This window comes from Gallinula chloropus, assembly GCF_964237585.1.
Source record: "Gallinula chloropus genome assembly, chromosome: 1".
In the NCBI taxonomy this organism is placed as follows: Eukaryota; Metazoa; Chordata; class Aves; order Gruiformes; family Rallidae; genus Gallinula; species Gallinula chloropus.
In genome coordinates, this window is record NC_140085.1 from 34,677,567 (window position 1) to 34,684,001 (window position 6,435).

Below are 6,435 nucleotides of genomic sequence, written 5' to 3' on the forward strand. Positions count from 1 at the left end.
GTCAGTAAATGGGAAAATTTTCTCTTTTCCATACACCCCCCGATTTGATTCTCTGGTTTAATTTTGGGTTTTTTTCGTTTGTTTGTTTGTTTGGGGTTTTGGGGGGTTTTTTTTTGGGGGGGTGCAATATTTCTAATGCTTAAGGAACAATGTTTAAAAAAATAAGTTCTTTTCAAAGGAAGCACAAAGAGGGTACATGCCCTCTGAAAATATGACAGTGACTGATTTTTAATAGCCTTATCTGCATGTGCCTTATTGTAGAATCCTTCTAGGTACAGTAAAGAAATCATTACAGTAATTGAAACATATGCTGGGAATAGAAGAAGACTGTCCATCTGTCCCAGTTATTTTGAGACACTCACCTGTGCTGGAGCAGCGTGGCAGCATGCTGCTCCCACTGACCTGAAGATGTTAAAGCTTTGGAAACTGGCAGCAGCTGTAAAAAAGGAAATAGCCCATTCTCTCCCATGGTCCATCTTCTGCCTTCCTGGCTCCTGGAAAAGGAAGGGAAATAAAAAACTGTGACCCTCTTGCCTTCTTTAAACTACTTAATTTTATAAATTGTTAGAAGGACATTTAATAATGTAGTGTTTTTGCTAAAAATACAGCCTGAAACTATGATCTGTGAGAGAGAGTATCACAGTGCTCTGATCATAGAAATAGCCGGTACTTTTGAGTACTACGTGGATTTCAGCTGGATAATCCAATATTGAAAACCATTCCTTAAAACAATCACACAAGTCTCTAATGCCATCACTTTCCTGAGAGGGCAAAGGCACACAACAGAAGTGTGAAATACCCAAGAGTTCAGAAAACACCTTGCTCTGTTTTTTATATCACCAAATGGCTGAAGTATCAACGCTGCTGTAAATCATACCAAAGTATCAAAGACGATTGGACAGGCTATTGGATAAGCTCTGTATTTCACATCAGCAGAGTTGTAAGTATGATTCATTCTTAGGAATAGAAGGAATCTTCTGAGAAATCACTGTATGTTTTATAAACTGCCTTCTGAATCCTTTGTATCAGAGTGGGGCCAGCAGATCCTGCTACTGTCTAATTAAATGTATATTACAAGCTCCATTATATAAGCTCTCTTTCACACACTCTTGCTTTATTCCCAACATGTCACAGAGGTGAAAAAAAAAAGTAAATCCAAACTACGTAAATGAAATTTCCAAGTAAAAATCCTGCAGGACCAAAGTTTTCCATGTGTGGCTTCTGTGGGGAGCAGCATAGTTTTTGAGTCACATCCATATAGCCAGCTTTCAACATGTGTTAAAATCATGCACGCAAGTCAGGGTGCAGGCTGCAGTAAAATTTTGTGCACATCTGCAACATAACTTGTCAGGGAATCAATTTCTTTTCACACTTCAACATTTCAGTTCTGTGGGGTTTTTTTTGCAACTTGCTGAGATCTAATGCCAAGCCAGATTTGACGGAAATGACTTCAGTCATTTGAAACTGAGCTCTTGAAGCTTTTTATGGAACTGGATTGAAAGAATGCTAATTCCATCTGTGTTTGTTCAGAAGGATGGTGATTCCTAAGCACAGCAGAGTTTCCTGGTGAATGGTTAGGTTCAGCCGGGAGTGCTGTGAAATGCTTTAGCTAAATCTAGACTTCTCAAAAGCCTGACTGACCTGGCAAAGTTTATATTGCTTTCAGGATGTCAAGACTGTATAGAAAAACCCCACCAGGAGGTAGGAAGAGAAGTGTCATGATGAACTGCCTCCTCAGAAATTAAAATGGCAACCATGGGGTGCCCCAAATCTTCTCATGTTGCGGGCAGGATGCCAGATTTGCTCCTCGCTCATCAGGCAGCTGTGGCTTGCAAGGTTTGGGAGGCTTGCAGTGGCTTGTGTGGGCAGCTACAGTGGAAGCCCATGTTCAACCAAGCCCACCCAGGCTCTCCCTGAGGCTGCCCCTTGCTGCAAGATGGCAAAGCAATTTCCTACTCTATTTTCTGAACGCTGACTATATCTCCCAACACACAGAAAGTATTTCCAAGTCAAGTGAAGCAAATTCTGAGCAGTGACAGGCCTACAAATACCTGAAAGGAGGTTGTAGAGAGGTGGGTCTCTTCAGCCACATGACAGGAGATACGACAAGGGGAAATGGCACAAAGCTGCACCAGGGCAGGTTCAGATTAGATGTTAGGAAAAAATTCTTCACTGAAAGAGTTGTCAGGGCCTGGAACAGGCTGCCCAGGGACATGGTTGAGACACCATCCCTGGATGTGTTTAAAAAAAGGGTAGATGAGGTACTTAGAGATATGGTTTAGCATAGGACACGAATGGTTGGGCTTGATGATCTTAAAGGTAATTTCTAGCCTTGTGATTCTCTGAGCCCAGCCTGGCCAGAGTGCACAAATCTAATTAATCTTCCTCTTCTTCCACACCCTGCCCTTTCCTGGAAAGGGACACCAAAGCTTCCCCAGGCTGCCTATGATGACCCAGTCATAAAATCATGGTGACCCAATCATGAAGCGGTGCAGGCAATGCTCATCCAGCAGAAGTCTGCAAGGGCAAGTCACCACAACATTTTTTGGTGCAAGTTATCCTTAAGAAGTCAGTTTATGTAACAGGTTCCTGCCTTACATCACGCAGGCACCATACATTTTATTTGAACTGTCCCCTAAGCTTCACAGTACACAAAGCAGCAGGCATGAGCTGGAGTAGCTTGGGGATGGTACAAGAACACAGATGTAAACTGACAGTCAAAACTGAAGTATGCCCTGCAGAGCTGGAGATAACACTTCTGGTTTGCTGAGTACCTGTGCTACTTCTATCACCACTGTTCCATGGCGTCACTGGGTTGGAGCTAACCAGAGCGGTTTGCGCCTGGGTTAGCATGACCTGTCAGATGCTTTCTCAGGCCGGGACACTCAGGCTCCACATACATGACCAAACTGTCAAAGGGGTGATTTTTGAGCGGGGAGGGGAAATTTAGAGCAAAATCTCCCTAAAAATCTACAGCAGTTCTGCAGTGATGACACAGCCCAATCTGACTTCATCAAGCTTGGTGTTATTTTGAAGGATGTACTTTTGCAGACTGTTGTCAGCCATGCTCAGGTTAGTCGGAACCGTGAGAGACACTACCTCACTGAGAAAATGGCAGAGAATTAAGTCATTAGAAGTGCATTTTGATGTCTAAGTCCAGGGCATTTTTTGCCAGAGAACTTCAGGAACAGTCTCAAGAAGTGCATGCACTCTCTGGTAGGATTCATGCATTATTTCTTTGGCTAGAATACATCATTCCAGAGCTTATGAGCAGCAAAGACGAGAGTGAGTATGGTGTTACTTTTGATGGAAAAGCAAAGTTGGAAATAATTAATAAGTGAGTTCAAACAGATGTATCTGAAGTGTCGTACAAAGAATCCAGTAAAATTATGATTGGGTAGAGCTGCCTTTAGCATGCCTAAGCAAGACAGCGTTAGAAAAGAGCAGTATTAAATTACCTCATCCCTGTCTCCTTCCCGCAAGGGTTTATCTGTTTCTATATCAAGATCCTCGTTCTTGGCTGCATGGAACAAAATGGCAGTAATGCAGTTTGAGCATTCCTGCCAAAGGGAACACTGGAAGCAGTGAGGCAGACAGCTCACACCATGTGAGGTCTTTACACCCAGAAATGGCAGGTGTGCTCAAGTTTTCGTGTATATGATTTTAACAGATTATAAAGAGCACTTAAATGACTAATTTATCTTAAATCAATTTTAGGCATTGTATCCATGCTGACTGGAGATGCCTCTGGGAAAATTCAGAGTCTAGAACAGCATAATGTGAATTTGCCCTTGCCTAGGTAGGACTGTTAGTCTATTTACATGCTGCTTTTAATTAAAAGACCTTTCAGCTGCTGCTGTCACAAGATCCTGGAAAAGAAACCTTCTCCTGAGATACCATAGAATCACAGAATCTCCTGAGTTGGAAGGGACCCATAAGGATCATTGAGGCCAATTCCTGGCTCCCCACAGGACCAGCCAAGTCAGAGCATGGGACTGAGCACATCATCCAGATGCTTCTTGAACACAGCCAAGCTCGGTGCTGTGACCACTTCCCTGGGGCGCCTGTTCCAGCGGCCAACCACCCTCTCAGTAAAGAACCTCTGCTTAATATCAAACCTAAACCTCCCCTGTCTCTGCTTCATGACATTCCCTCAGGTCACCTTGCTGGTCACCAAAGAGAGAAGATTGGCACCTGCCCCTTTGCTCCCCCTTGTCAGGAAGCCACAGACCACGATGAGGTCCCCCCTTGGTCTCTGCTTCTCCAGGCTGAATAAAATAAGGGACTTCACCCTCTCCTCATAAGACTGCCCCTCCAGACCTTTCACCATCCTCATTGCCCTCCTCTGGACACTCTCCAATAGTTTTGTGTCCCTCTTGTACTGTGGCACCCAAAACTGCACACAGTATTCAAACAGAGGCCGCACCAGCGCAGTGCAGAGCAGGACAATCCCCTCCCTGGACCAGCTGGCGATGCTGAGCTTGATGCACCCCAGGATACGGTTGGCCCCGCTGGCTGCCTGGGCACACTTGCTGGCTCATGTTTAACTTGCTGTTGACCAAGGCCCCCAAATTTCCTCTCAGCTTGGCCGGTCTCCAGCATCTCATCCCTCAGTCTGTATCTGCAGCAAGGGTTGTCCCTTCCCAGGTGCAGAATCTGGCTCTCATCTATGCTTTGTGTATCTATGCTACTGGTTTCCAACACAGCCTTTCCAGTAAGAAAAAGGGGCATCCTCATTATCCTTTGGATACCCTAAGGTATCTACTGGAGTGCAGACCTAAACCATAGCTGCTTAAACCTTAAGCAGCTGTCTTAGCCAGGGAGGTTTTCCTTGTCGAAAAGGGCTCACAGAAAAATTACTTGTATGTACATCTGGCAAATAATGTAGATGCTGATTGAATCTGGTAGAGTGTAAAATAAGGACATTAATAAAGAATTGGTTGTTATTTGGATTTTGTGGTTGACTACTGCAGCTTATGACTAGCCATATATTTGGGAACTTTAGGAAGAAGCAAAATGTCAACAAGTTAGTGAGAAATGACTGGAAAGAAAGTTAACATCTGATGGTTAATATGCATGCTTCCTGGGAGGCAATGGGAAGGTTTGCAAGAGAAGTCTGAACTAACGGCAGGATTCAGCTTAACATGGATCGCTACAGGAGAGATCCTCCAGCTCACGGGTGGAAATGCCGTCTGAGAAAGGGCAGAGCTGATGTAGAAGAGGGATCATTATAGGAGACTTTGATTTAGTTGCACAGACCTTATGCTTTGCACCTTAAATGGACTGCCTGTCTTGGCAGTAGGACTGTAGCCAGGACTCTCAGAAGGGAAGGCATAACAGGGAGCATTGAGCGTTTCATGTATGTTCCATGTACCTCATTTTTAAGCTCAGCAACCTGAGAAGCTTTTCTTCATGTTTTCCAATCACTTAATGCAAACCAAGATACCCAGTTAAAGCAAACCTTCTTTAGCTTAAGGTAAGAGTAAAATCCAAATACAGAGTAAGTACCCTCCAAGTCTGCAGAATCAAATGATATGAGAGCTATTCACCCTGTAAATGGTTGGACTTGATGATCTTCAAAGGTCTCTTCCAACTTTGTGATTCTGTGGTTCTGTAAATACTGTTGCTGCTTACCGTATGCATACCAGTAACACACATGCAATGACTTTCCAGGTCCTTGGCTAATGACTCTTTTCCAGCCTGCATTCACCGGAGAGAATCTGGGTTTAGGGATGCCACTCGTTTTGACACTCACATCAGTTCATATGCCAATCGTGAACAAAGAACTACACTTTATTGTATTGTGCTCTCCAGCTTTTGACAGGTACCATCTCTTGGGCCTGACTGTACACAGTTATCACACACCCAGAGGATAAACAGAATTTGCCAGCTACTGCTCAGCAAGGTTATGGACATGTGTCCCCAAGACCAAGTGCTGAGAGGCTGTCCTGGTTTTGTAAGTTCATTCAGGTACTCTAACACCTTAACTCCTGAAAAAGTATGCTTTGACAATGTTGCTTAAGACCTGGATGAGCTCTCTGATCTGATACATGCTGCTTTGTTGGTACAACCATGAGAATGGAGACAGAATATGAACGAGAGGATGCTGATGGATGGAAATTGGAAAGAAACATGTAACCACACATTTCAATGAACGGGTTAAACCCTGGAACTACAGACAAAACCTGACATGAATTGTTAACCTATCATGTGGCAACTGATCACTCACTTCCACTAAGCAAATTGTCAAATGCTGCTTTGTTTGGCTTATATTTCACAGAAATGTGCACCTTGCTGATCATACTTCATTGAAATACACAGCTGATACTAACACAATAGTAGCCTCTTTGGCATGAGAAATAGCTTTGGAGGAAACCAAACCCCAAGCCTGTCTCTGAAGGCTACTGTCTTACAACCATCTTTTCCTTGGTGAAT